Source organism: Triticum urartu, chromosome 6 (genome assembly GCF_003073215.2).
Source record: "Triticum urartu cultivar G1812 chromosome 6, Tu2.1, whole genome shotgun sequence".
NCBI lineage: Eukaryota > Viridiplantae > Streptophyta > Magnoliopsida > Poales > Poaceae > Triticum > Triticum urartu.
The window spans coordinates 479,429,953-479,444,002 of NC_053027.1; the positions used below are offsets into that span (position 1 = coordinate 479,429,953).

Sequence of the window (14,050 nt, forward strand, 5' to 3'; positions counted from 1 at the left end):
ACAATCCGTGTGATCTATGTAGTTTATGTCATCTTCCAAATCTCGATTTCATATATTATCATCATTCAATTTCAAGTCCACAAAAATAATGATAGCTAGTTTTGTTGTAAAATCTATCATATAATCCTATAGCCTAATAGTCAGAGTTAGTCTTGAAATAGTGATACAACATAGAATAAGTGTAATGGTAATATCTGTGTAGAAGTGTCTGACAAAATACCTCCTATGAAATACTCCATAAAATTAAATGTCCACAGACCACAAGATGACCTACATGATTACAAGAATTAAATATATTCAACAATTCCTTTTACAATTTTTTATAGATACATGTATAAAAATATTTTAAAATCATGAACTGATCATGCCTGTAACAAGCCCCGACGATAAAAGACCTCTTGTGGGCAAGTACATATGATAGTAAACATAATCTCCTTTAGTCAAAAAAATGGTGTTTAGCTGTGTACAATGAGATATATATACACACATTCTAATTTGGTGGTGTAAAGTCCCATTCAAAACCTCGGGCTGATTTACACGTCGTCACAGTAATGTGACTTGATTAGTCTATGTTGTTTTAGCTCTGACGAAAGTGTGGACAGTAGCTCTGCTGAAGCCGTGGACACGAGCTCTGAAGAACATGTGGACACCAGCTATGATGAAGGCGTGGACACCATCTCTGATGAAGGTATTTTCAGCAAGGCTAGACATTAGTTACGCGCAGGAAGATAAATGTATCTACAACCACAAACAATGCACATGCAGAAGAAAAGGAGAGCAAACCTTGAGGAGCAGAAATGAGCTGCAGGTCTAGGAACACAGCAGTTCGTCTAACCTGCAAAACACAGAGAAAAACGTAAGAACACAGGCACAACAATGCAGACATAAAGCACATCTATCTATCAACGCATTAAAACATGTCTGAATGGTCATCCAATACATACAGAACAATAGGACGGCATCACAATAATACCTTTAATCTAAGAGAATAATACTGAAGAAATGAATGGAAGGAGAACAGAGCTATAAAGCTTTTATTAATCGATGAGTAGCCTGGTTCTCTTCCCAATAATAAATATGCAGAAACTGAGGAAGATGGCCACCGATCAACTTGACATGTTGTGCTTTCTGCCAAACTAAGAGACATAGCCAGCCAATGTATTTTTAGCTCCACTACAACAATCTGATTGTAAGCTAATCTAGCAGAAAGAATAGACAATAAACCATGCCAACATCATCGTCAGCACACAAGCGCACAACCCATGGTATATGCAGATGGCTAAACCATACACAAAAGTAGGCCTAGCACCAAAAAATACACCCACCAAATTATACCAAGCAAAAGAAAGCACATACTATCAATTGCAGAGGCAGCAACATACGCAAAACGCAGGACTCATAAGAAATGCAAAGAAAGAAGCTAAGGAGCAGTGCATTACCAGAAGGAAGTAGCACAGCTAGGACAACAATGAGCAAACGACAACCTGAGGAAAAAATTGGCCGGATCACTGCGTGGCAGAGTAGGCTATAGATAATCAAGAACTTGTGAACTGATAGTTAGTAAATTCGTAATATAGTGTTCCAAACGAACTTCAGACAACAAAATTTACTTTTTGAAAAGAAGAAACAATTTGACCTTTGCTAGGCTAAACAAAAAAAGGAAGATCGTGATAATATTTAGATGACGATTGAGATGGTTAGCTACATACGTTTTCTGATAGCTCACTGCCCATCTCCATGGTACGCAAGCACAGAGGAATTAATTCAGTTTGCAGGAGAACGCCGATAACCTCAGTATCATGAACCTGCATGTATAATAAGAAGGTCAAAAGGTTTCTTTGAAAACCAAGAAGAAAACATTTGGTATTTGGAAACATATGCAGCTATTCCAAAAGCAAGAAGAAAACATTAGATAGGAAAGCACACACCAAAAGCAGAAACAAGCACATGACAACATATATTCTGAAATTACAGAGCAGAACTGGGTCTCTAAGTAAGTCAGTCTCAGATGCTACATCGACAGAACAATAAAAAAAATCAAATTTTGCTTGAGTTGAGACTTGAATCGGCAGCCTTCACACCTACATTGCTCTAAATTAATCAAAAGAAATAAGAATATGTGCAGCACGTAATACTTTTGGGAAATCTGTGTACACAAACATGAGGAATCTGTAATCCAATCTCCGGATGCAAAAGAGTTGCATCATATGTATATGCAGTCCATATTCCATTCACATAATTTTCTTAGAACACTTTCTATAATTCAAGCAGGTCTTTTCTTTCCTGCCACTTATCAGCAGAACAAAATACATCAAAAAAACAAGAAGCAATCTAAGAAATGTCTTCACACTTTCAAGAAAAAAAAGATATGAATCAACTCTCAGATCAAGCGACTGTCTACTACCGCCAGGCTCAACACCAACTCCACATATCAAGCACATGTTGCCTTTCCACAACATGACAACACTCATCAAAGCAACAAATAAAAAGATCGGGCCTAACACCTCATTGCCTAAGAATAATAAAAGAGGGAGCTCATCTTGATGTGTTGGAATCAGATGCACTCGCTGTAGCTCGACCAAGCTGCGCCCATGGTCTGGACCGATAGCGGGACAGGCGCCCCCGCTACGTGTACAGTCTGCTGCAGGTTAGAAGACGTGCCCCAGCCTCATCGTAGGTCAGAATATCATTGGTCTATTTTATTCTAGAATCATTATCGGTTTAAAAAATTGTTTCAAGCATCACAATAAAGAAATTAGCCACCAAAGGAAGGCCTTACTAACCACATCATTAAATACTGTCTATGTATAGGGGTAAAAGATTGGCTTATTTATTTTCTGCATTCTGCACAAATTCCTTTGTCTATTGAAGATTACTGGTATCATGAGAACTATGTTGCATCAAATGGCATGTCCAGAGTAAACTGAAATAATTAGTAGTTGAAAGTGTATTGAGGAAACTGAAGAAAAAGTAGGAGGGAAATTAGGGAACAAAGAAACATTGTGACATTTATTCTCAAAAAGCCATGCAATATAATCTATTTATATGTGACATCCCAAATCTTTGGCACTGTACTACATGCTCATGAAGTAAGAAGTTGCACATGTTATGAAAAGAGAAGTTCTAAGAAGTGTCAGCATTTGAGAATGGTTATCCATTTTCTTTCTAATGTAAGAACTTGCATTAACTATGGGGCACACACTGAATGAAGATAAATGCATTCAACAATTTTTCATTTGTATTAGCTTATTTTCATGTAGATACATGAACTCTCTAGTTAGTCAATTACATTTGACTATACATAAACTTTCAGCTACTGGACTATACCCAAAACAGGGGAGATATGAATAGTGCAACAATAACCACCCACAGTCTGATCACGAGACTCTCTGGTCACTGGCTCACTGCATCTGCTTACCTACAGTTAATGCCCTTGCCGAACAAAATCTTGCCCTGCTGGCTCGCAATACATTTCCTTTTTCTTCTTACTCTATTTGGATCCAAATAGAGTACAACCAGAGACAAACTGGAATGGTTCAAATCAAGGTTCATTTCACTGCTGGTGGAGTGGTGGTGCGAGATCAAAGTCGGGAAGTATAGCTGGTGGTGGTGTAGTGTTTAGAGACCAAGATGGAGCTTTCAGAGGAGATGCGTCTCATGTGTTTGATCAGGTTTGTAGCCCTGAAGTGGCTGAGTTGCTCTGACAGGCTGTTAAGCTGGCGATGGACATGGACGTTCAGAAACTACACATTGAGATGGATTGTGGCTACGATCACAAAGGTACATTATCAATAATTATAAATAAATCATGTGTCGATAAGAAAGCAACCATCATTGTGGATACCTTCATATGCTTCTAGCGATCATGTGAACATCTACTAATACTCCTTAACAGAAATCTCACTTGTCATTGCCGTCGTCTCTGTCTTGCTGGAATCACATCCTCTGTCCACAAACTGAAATAATAGCAACATCAAATCCATCTTGAAGGTCTCACCCTGGACCTTCCCCCTGCCGACCTGCACAGGCATGGTATTCCAATAACCAAGCAACTCAACAATCCACAAAATGCATATAATATCTCAAGTGATCTCCTTCAGGAAATTCACAGCACACACTTCAGGCCAGTTGATTTATACACATGAACTTAACAGAATATGAGCATTTACACGACAAATTGAGACAATCAAAATCTTACCTTAATGAACAAGCCGGACAAGGAGGAGACCTCAGGGGCAACCACTTGTGTACTTTGAATAGCAAGAATTACCATCTTTATTAAATATCACATTCAACATACCCTCAAATCGACTAATGTAGATTATAGGGGCTCTTCTCTTTTTGCAAATGCTCTTCTCCTAGTGCTAACAGAGATTGAATTGGTTGGTTGACTTGTGTAAAGTGCTGCATAGCAACAACGGGCATGACACTGACCCAACATGCAGTACAGCTTCACTAATCCAAAGAGAGGAGCAGCGGGAAGGAAGGAGGAGGAACCTGCGGGCATGAGGGCTAGGCATCTCTGCTCCAGCGTGGTGCGAACGACGCCGGCCACGCTCCTTCCAGTGGCCCTCTCCCATCCACTGCCGCACCTCCCTCTCCTCTTCCTCCTGGGCGGTGTGAACGACGAGCCGGGGCGCTCCTTCCGGTGACCCTCTCCCGTCCGCCCCTGCACCTCCCTCTCCTCTTTCCTCTCTCTTTCTCCCTCCTCTCCTTCCTTCTCTCCCTCCCTCTCATATTATCTCCCGCAGATCGAGTCAAGCGCCGCCGGTCACCCTTTGCCTGTAGGTTGCCCCCGCTGCCGGAGAAGCTTGCCTCCGCAGCCTCACGCCTCAGCCCGCAGGATCCAGGATGAGGAGGGATGGACAGCGGCAGTGTAGGTAGGTGCCGGATCCTCGCTTGGGAGCTGCCTCGTCAGGAGATGGGAGGAGGCGGCGTGGAGGGAGTGGAGGGGGCGAGAAGCTCGGGGAGGCGGCTACAGGGGTGGGGAAAGGTTTGGGGTTGGAGATGAGGGAGCTGAGAGGAGAGAGTGGAGGGGGCGCAGGGCGCGGGGGGTTCTGCACGAGTGCCCGTCAAGCTCGTGGCGGGCACGGAGTGGTTGGCGAATCTCTAGCGGACACGGGACGGCTCACCCAGCCAAACCATGCGTGGGAAGAGCCCACCAGTCATAGGCCAAAAAAAATAACTGTGTTGTGACAAAAAATTACCAGTAATCAAACTATCGAACGATCAAAACCAAAGTTAAAGTTGATCCAACGGCCACGAATGCGCCAATCCGGGGGAGCTCCGTGGAGGAGGGTCGGCTAGCATCCTTATAGGTTAGAATATGCTCACAATGTCGTGGGTCCCAGATGTCAGGAAAACACTAGGAGGAAGCATTTTATTTTTCATACGCTGACGTGGTGGGCCCCTATTGTCATCCTCTCCACGTACTTCTGTCGATTCCTGTTGTTTGTTGACCATGTTGACAACGCGAGAGGGCGGCGCCGCGGCGAGCGCACCAAAGCGCGCGGAGGACGTCGGCGTTAACGATTTAGGAGACGGTGTGGCGGCGATGCGTGCGCTGAGGCGCAGCCAGCCGTGGGAGGCGGAAGCAGGCGGCCCCGCCGGCGCTGGCTTGGTTTTGGCGGCTGGAGGAAGACAGGACTGAAGAAACACGACAGACTGTAAAAGCAGCAGGAGTACTTAACAACCTTAACTGAAACCAGCAGGGGCACTTAACAAGCAAAGCTGAAAGCAGTATGAGTACTTATACAGGTTCAACCGTAAAAAGCACGTCTCGAACAGTGCTACTTTGCCTACAGTTAACCAAGGGTGAGGCCGCCAAGCCCCAGGACAAGGCCCAGGCGCCACCCCGCGCATCCACAACCTTCTGAAAGCGCTTCATCTCGCAACATGGTCAATAAACAGGATATTCGCTTTAGAGCCATGGAAAAGCATGAACATAATCTTCTGTCCTATTCTCCAAGATGGACGGGCCTTCATTATTTGAGACCACCCATGAATAAGTATCTTTTCACCTCCAAGGGGAATTGAGTAGGTCGACATAAACATCATGTTGTGACCAAGCGCAAGTCTGACCCGACCATGGTCAGGCATCTGTATAGGAACAATAGAACTCGGCAGTTCCTGTTTCAAGAAGATCACAGCTGTAAAACTGTGTATAAACAATAGTTTATGAACAACACATATAACAGAAAACAGCTCGTACCATAAGTTTCTCGACACAGTTGAACCTGTTCAACGAGTGCAGCAGTGGCACACATATCCCACGTGGCCTTCCACCATTGAAACGCCCCACAAGGACATCAAGACGATCAATAAAGTGTACGAACTTGTGGATGTCGATCCAGTCAACTTCAGTGCCATTAGTAACAGCCGAGTTATTACAGAGTAATAAACGAGCAGACTGCTTAACTCTAAAAAAACCTACACGTGCCACCAATTATAAGAAAATATTAGTTAGAAGTAGCATCTTCGTGAGAGATTCGTTGCTACTTCTAAAGTTAAATTGTGGTTAGTTAGACAGAATAAGTGGATTAAGAAGTAATCGAGGCAACAAGAAAGAACCAGATACAAAACTAACATGGATGAACAATTGGAACGACGTCGGGGTAGAAGATCGCAGTGAAGATGAGACCAGGTTCTGCTATTTCCATCAACATTCGTGCGCCAACTTTCAGTCCGTAACACTTGAGAAAGTTTATCCAAGTTCGGCCATAAAAAAAGCAACGATCTTCTTGGTTCATGAACCCAACTCGGAACTTATATCCATGGTTTGTCTTCACTGTGACCATTAAACTAGTGTATTCAGTTATGGCAAGGCCGAGCATCTTGAGTACATGTGTTCTGACAGAGCAAATAATACACTGTAGGAAAAATAATATGAGAACACAACATGTTCAAAAAAACCCCCACCCTCCCAGATAGAAAAGAGGATTCTAGAAACATACTGTGCACGTTTCAAAATGATGTGTTAGGATGAGAAGGAACAAGTGTGGCGTCTCGCCGAGGGCGCAAACCTGTAGGGTACTCGCACTTTGGGCACTGCAAATGAAACACACTAGATTCAGTAGGAAGAAAAATGCATCAACGGCGGCGGCTGCCATCCTAGGATTACCTACGACCAAGGGACTTGGGTTTATCGGGGATGGATGAAGAATTCGTACCTGGTTCTCCATGAGAAAACCCTATGCAATCGCCGAGAGGGGGTTTTCTCTGAACAAGCAGATGAGGGAGAAGGGGATTCAGGCCCAGTGAAATATTGCCGCTTCGTCCGTCCAGCTTACTGCTAAAGCTGGAAAGAGGGGGTTGTGATTTGATGGGTTATTGGGCATTAATGCGGTGCTACGACTGGGGTGTGTCTACCGTGAAGTTGTGCACTCTAATTTGTGCATATGGCACGTGGACCCCGTTGTCGGTTGCCCCACATATCAGCGAAAGGAAGTAGAAAGACAGGAGTAACTAGTTACACATAAATATATTTTTTGACAGAGAGATACTCTCTCTATAAAGAAATATACAAATCTTTTATATCACAGGCTCACCTTGCCGAGAAATATACTCCCTCTGCAACGCACGGGCATTATGGGGGTTCAGCTGAGAATATAATACTCAGATAGGCTCACGGTTCTGGACTTTGGGCCGCAGGCCGACCCTGCATGTTTGGGGGGCCATGTGTTCTACTTCAGCGCTTTTCATATTGCAAGCGATCGGTACGGCGCTGGTTTTAGATGTTGTCGCAAGGCGAATAAACAAAATTGAATAAAGCATGGCAGCTGTTGGAATGAAATCGAACGACAGTTCCTAACCAGCAATCAGAGTTGCAATTCTATCAATGATATACCATGTGATAAATAATACTGTCGTACTACTTATACACACAGGACACTTGTTTCACCATGCCAGATTATTACATCAAAATCTCTCGGAGGATAGATCAGTTCGGCAGTTGCGTGCTGCTACTGAAGAATTTGAAAGTTGATTTGGACCAGCTCTCTTTGCCGAGAAAGTTCGATTTTGACATCATCCCCTACCGCAAGATATGATTTAGATTTGAACCTTGACCATCCTTTAGCATCAATCATCATGCGACCATCCTTTGTACTTACGGTATATTGAGCAGGTTCATTCACACAAAGGCTGCGCATGGTAAGAGAAACTTGGCCGCGATCGCCCGGATTGTTGAACGACTCCCTCGTTGCTCTAGAAATTCTCTGTTTGCAAACAAGAAGACATACCCAAACAGTTAGATCAACACAGTGAATCATGTGAAACAACATGGAAAGAAAAAAGAACGAAGCACTTGGGCGGCCAATGCTTACCAAGAAGGTGGACATGTCGGTTTTTGTAAGGACTTTGGTATATGAAGTGCGAACTGCAGCCCAGTCTGTTGCCGGTGCTGGTGCTGCCGGAGATGGTGCTCCTTGTAGAACTGGTGCTGGTGTCGGAGCAGGTGCTGGTGTCGATGCCCGATCCTCCGGTAGATCAGACTGATCCGTTGACGCGGTCGGTGCCCAATCCTCAGCTGGATCAGACTGAGTTGCTGCCGCTGTCAGTGCTAGAGCAACTGCCGGTGCTCGATCGGTGCGAGACAACGGCGATCGTGTCTGGTCTGCTATGATTAGCTTTCTAACTTGACTAGGATCCGTGACCGTGATCCAGTCTTTTTCTTCATTTCTTTTAAACGCGAGAAGGACTAATTGTGGCGTTTTTGTTAAACCAAACTGCAGTTCATCATAGGGATTCAGCTTGTACTCAGACAACAGACTGATCCAATTTTTTCCAGTAATATAAGTGATGGACGGTGCCTTTGTTACTGACACGACATGAGAAGTGAAACCTGAAAAAATAGCCATCGTAGAGCAAACCAAACGGTTTATTCTGTGATGAATGTCACATGGCAAATCCTGCATAGTAAAATTGCAGGAAAAGAAAGAAAACATGACATTAAATCAATAAGATTTAGACAGTAAATCAATAAGATTTACTTGATGTGACACGAGTGAATCCTTACCAGGAAATCACTATGTTGAAGTACTAAACAGAAGATTGATCGTCCAACTACGCGTGGCATGCAGGGGCCCCGCCTACTCCCACAAGCAAGACAGTTCAAAGGTCGTGACAAATCGTATGGACCGAACATCCATGGGGCTGGAAATCCTGGTGGGTGCGATAAACCCTACAATGCATACAAATATTGGAGTGTAACCATAATTGATAGACCGTCCTCACAAAAAATATGATATGGATACTTCAAAATATACAGACTGAATTGAGTGGGTAGACATTAACATAGACCATTCTCAGGACTGACCACACACCAAAAACGACAGTACTAATAAACAATACAGGGTTCACAAACAAAAATCAAGTACTGAACAATAGTACTTACTACAGACAAGCAAAGTTGCACTAACTAAACTCTGCAAACTATTTTTTGCCACCGACCTACAGGATGAACCCCGCATAACTGACTAGGCCATGGACTTCGTGTGAGATGTCTACATGCACCATCACCATCTTGTCAACCTTGGAGAATCTAACAGAGTGGTCTTTCCACTCATAAACATGATGATGAAGACATGCCGCATCAGATTTGTTGGGAAGCTTTACAAGAACCACACCCTTCGTAATCGAAGGCACGGCCAGGAAATTGTTGTGGTCAAGTACAACCTCGAGAACACGCCTGACAACAATGCTATAGGAAAACACTAGTTCAGGACACGTGGCGATGAGGACACAGCAGCTGGATAGTTCAGCAGTAGAACTCATCATCAGGTCTTTCAGTTCACACGGCATGACTTTGAGAACTTCATCTCCACCGCGGACCTGGTTCTAATTCAAACAGAAACCATATTTTATTACTACCTCCGTTCAGAAATATAAGATGATTTTCGATATTATACTCCATATATGACTACATATACACACAGAAATGAGTGAACAAAGACACTAGAACATGTCTTCAAAGGCATGAGAGCAGAGGGATTACATGCAATATCCATAACACAAGTTACTGAGGCAAATATACCCTCTTAAAAGGTAGCATTGATGTTCATAAAGTACTCCCTCCGTCCCAAAATTCTTGTCTTAGATTTGTCTAGATACGGATGTATCAAGTCACATTTTAGTATTAGATACATCCATATCTAGACAAATCTAAGACAAGAAATTTGGGACAGAGGGAGTAGTTGAAAGTAATCTATAAGAAATCAGTGTCAACCTCTCGCATGTTTTGGTCAAAAGAGAAATTTAGAACCGTCATTTGGCACACAAAAATCACATGCAAGATCACCCAGAAAGGTGTACTACTAGTACTAGTACTGCGTGTTAGATGAAAAAACACGATCAAGATCGAGAAAAAGATCGTCAAGAAGAGATATTACCTGGACTTGCTTAATGAGGGATCCCGGAGAGGGGGGCTTGGACAGGGCGATGGCTTTGAGCTTGTCTGCGGTAGTCTCGGCGGGGTGCTTGCGCTTCTTCGTACCATGAGCCTCGAGGTTTTGGCCAGAGCCATACACATCACTTCGGCCGGTGCTCCAGCGTCCATCAAGAAATTGTCAAATAGAAATAAAAGAAAAGAAACCATAATCACAAACCCAAAAGAAGAAAAGAGAGGGAGTTATAGGATCAGTCTCGGGGTTGCAAGACCGGGCCTTGGCCAGAATCAACACCATTGATGCGCTCACCTTTCCTTCTTTGGGAGTGAAGAACAATGGCAGAAGCAGGTCGGGGTTTTCTTGAAGAAATGAGGAACAAGATGAGGCAGAAGCGAGGGTTGGGTAGAGAGGAAGCTAAGAGAGAAGAGTGAAATGATGGTTGCTTCGTCTGTCCAACTTACTACTGGAAAGGAGGGGGTTTTGTGATTTGACGGCTCATTGGGCATTACTAGAGCGCTTCGATCGGGGTAGTCTACCGTCACTCTACTACGGAGTAATTTAGTGCATGGCCGGTGGACCCCGATGCTGGATGTCCCACATGTCGGCGAAAGTGAGTAATTTAGTGCATGTCTGGAGGAGGATCCGCATGGTAGAGCGTGTCCACTGTTTTTCAGAAAAAAAATGATTACAGCAAGCGTTTCCACTCTTACGACGGAGGAGTGCGAAACACGGCAGCCACTTGAACATACACAGTGCTCCTACTACTAGGCATGTGCAGTGGTTCATACGTCAGTACTACACAATCTTGTTGCTAGTGTAGTAAGATATGATGATAACAAATGATGTTGTGCGCATGTCAACTACTCCTATATGTAACATAGTACCGCTTTTTCGACTGTCCGGTCGAGAATGAACAGTGAGATCAATGTTAACAGAACTAGGTCCACAACGCACGGAGAGTACGGTGCTACAGTATCCACGAAACATGAACCATATGAAGCACGAATAGTGTTAGGCAGGGTGTATGAAGGGTGCATGGGATGGGATCAAAAGTTCCCTTCTCGGCCCACTTTTGGGTGTTTGGCAGAGTGCATGAAGGGTGCATGAGTCCAGACTAGTAGGTTGACAAAAATACACAAAGAGGAAACAACTATATTGAGATGAGAATACAACCAAACACACCCACACGCTTTGTGCTACAGTGACTGATCTGCACCGTCTGAGTTTGATCCAACGGTCATGTTGCGCCGAGACATGGACATGCCCATGCAGAGGGCGCCTAAACACCACCGAAGTCCCTCTGCTTCTCGAGGCGCACGACGTTGGTGATGCAGGGTGCAACGACCCGCAGAGCCCGCTCCCGGTCGACGGGAGCCAGCTCGTCAAAGACGGCGTCCAATGGCACGAATGGATTCCGGTGACGGAGCCCTGAAAGGATTCGCCCGGCAATGGCAACGGCAACCTGCAACCCCTCCTTGTCCAGCTCAGCCCCCACCATTGCGCGGAGACGGCTCAGCTCCTCGGAGATATAGGTGAAGAAGGAGACCAGGTCAGGAAGCCGCAGCTCATTGAAGTCGACCGGTTGGTCGAACGGGTTTAGCCCGACGGCCGGCATCGTCGCGCTGGCATGACGGTAGGCATCGCGCAGCCGCAACACGTGCGTGGCAACTTGGTTCACCAAGTGGCTGAGGCGATCCTGGACCTTGTCACGATCGGTCCGCTCGCGCTCCAGCCGGCTCCCCTGACAACCTATCGTATCTCCCGCTTTCTGCAGCAACGCCGCCGACGCCTCGAGCATCTTTGTGGTGGACGCCTGCCGCTTTTGAAGCTCCGTGAACTCCCGCACATAACGGAGGAGCATGGCACTCCTCTCCTCCTTGAGCTCACGGAGCTCCACGTCCTTGGCCCTGAGCTCCGCATCCTTGGCATGGAGCTCCTGTGTCAGGAGCCTCACCTCGGACTCCGTGATCTGCTGCGCCGCCATGGCACCAGGTAGAAGCAATGGGGAGAGGAAGCAAAGGGGGCGAAACGGCTGAAAGGCAATGCAATCTACGGGAAGGCGGAGGGAGCAGGGAATCTTTTGGTTTTCACCACGGTAAAACACCAGTCGACGACTTCTCACATCAGGGAGCAGTGGGTACAGGCGGAGTCATCGTGACTAATTGCTGCCGCGCCTGCTCCCGTCAATCAAAAAATTAAAAATCATGCCGCGCCTGCTCCCTTAAATCAAAAAATTAAAAATCCTGCCACACCCAAACACCAGAGCAACACCGCGGTGGATATTTAAATTTACCTGCCGGCAAGTAGATAAAAAGGGGTGAAAAAACAAATGTGGCGGCGGCCTAGCTAATCGGTCGAACTAGCCCAACTAGCTAGCCACCGTGCTTCACTGATGTACTCGGCGGGAAAGGTGGTCTTTCGTGATTTGACGACTCATTTACTTGCTTTGGCGCTACGACCGAGGAGGACCCAGAAAACGCGCGGTAGGGCGTCCCACGTCAGGAAGAATATATGCGTGCACCACCCGGGAGGACCCCGAAACCGCGCGGTAGGGTGTGCCACGTCTCGGCACGGAGGAAAAATGTGCGTGTAAAAATATACTGTATCAGACGTAGTACCTATGGTTCGACCTCGGGACCCAGCCAGTCGGTTGAAAACACCCCACTAGCCACACAGCTTCATCATGCAAACGTGGCACGGAGGATAGATGTGGTTAGCTCCGTCTCGACCAGCCACAACGTCTCTTTTTCTAGGCGATTCTTCTATTTTCCAAGTTTTTTAGTTGTAATAACACCACGGCAAGCTAGCGCCGCTCTTTGTGTGTGCCCGTGCAAAGGTTAGACGATGGAGAGAAGAGAGATTGAGATCGCAGACCTGGGACCCACCAGTAAGTGAGATAACGGTCATGCACGTGTTGACGAGGCACTCCCTCTACTCTACTCAACGCAAGTACTGTATAAAATCAAGCTATGGGACAAAGCCAACAACCGTTCATTTTTTCAGGCTATCGACTTACGCTTTGTAGTCCAGGTTGCTAGTTCGAATCCCGTCTTTCAGATTTGTTAGTTTTAGGTCCAAATTTGATTAATGACAAGTGGGACCCCCGTGTGTTGTTTCGATATTTCAGTGTAGGATGGTTTTTTTTGAACAAACACTTTGCGCGGTTAGACAAGTAACGGCATGAGTTACACGTTTTTTGCAAGTTTACGAACAAAAATGACAGCGGCATAGAATATCACATCCACCCCGCAGCTTAGATACTATGGTGATACAAGTTTTTACACTGTTGGAAGTGAGATCCAATGGCTTGGGAGTAGTCTTTGTAATTATGCGCAATTTCCAAACTCTCCAAAGGTTTTTTTGCAAATAAAACATTCAGGCCTCGTGTGTGCCGCTGCATCTTCGATCCAACGGCTCCCCGGTGCTCATATTAGGTGCTCCCCGTAGCTTAATTACCCGTTATGGTGATTGGAGTAGTTGTGGGCCGAATGCTACGAAAATATAATCTAAACCGACCGGAATAAATGCCTACACAAATTAATCCAAGGTTGGAGTGCCCCTCGCAATGTAAATAGCTCCGGATTTGCGAGGGATGGAGAGGTAGTAGCTTCAACGCGTGGAAGATACAGTGTGAGAAAGCGAGGTCAATCGAGAGACATATAGAT

The 14,050-nt window shown here is 45.3% G+C and overlaps 1 long non-coding RNA gene across 8 annotated transcripts; it reads right to left on the reverse strand.

Annotated features, from left to right (window-relative positions):
• Positions 1 to 266: 266 nt before the first annotated feature.
• Positions 267 to 5,075, reverse strand: LOC125514384. 8 transcript variants are annotated; one of them, XR_007286387.1, is made up of 7 exons: positions 4,498 to 5,075; positions 4,199 to 4,404; positions 3,845 to 4,019; positions 1,710 to 3,766; positions 1,440 to 1,484; positions 784 to 835; positions 267 to 679 (listed from the first exon to the last, which is right to left on the reverse strand). It is a non-coding gene; the product is annotated as an uncharacterized LOC125514384 (long non-coding RNA). The 8 variants fall into 8 exon arrangements; XR_007286389.1 differs by having other exon boundaries at positions 1,710 to 2,638; positions 3,419 to 4,019; XR_007286388.1 differs by having other exon boundaries at positions 1,710 to 4,019; positions 4,199 to 4,364.
• Between the last annotated feature and the right edge of the window lie 8,975 nt (positions 5,076 to 14,050).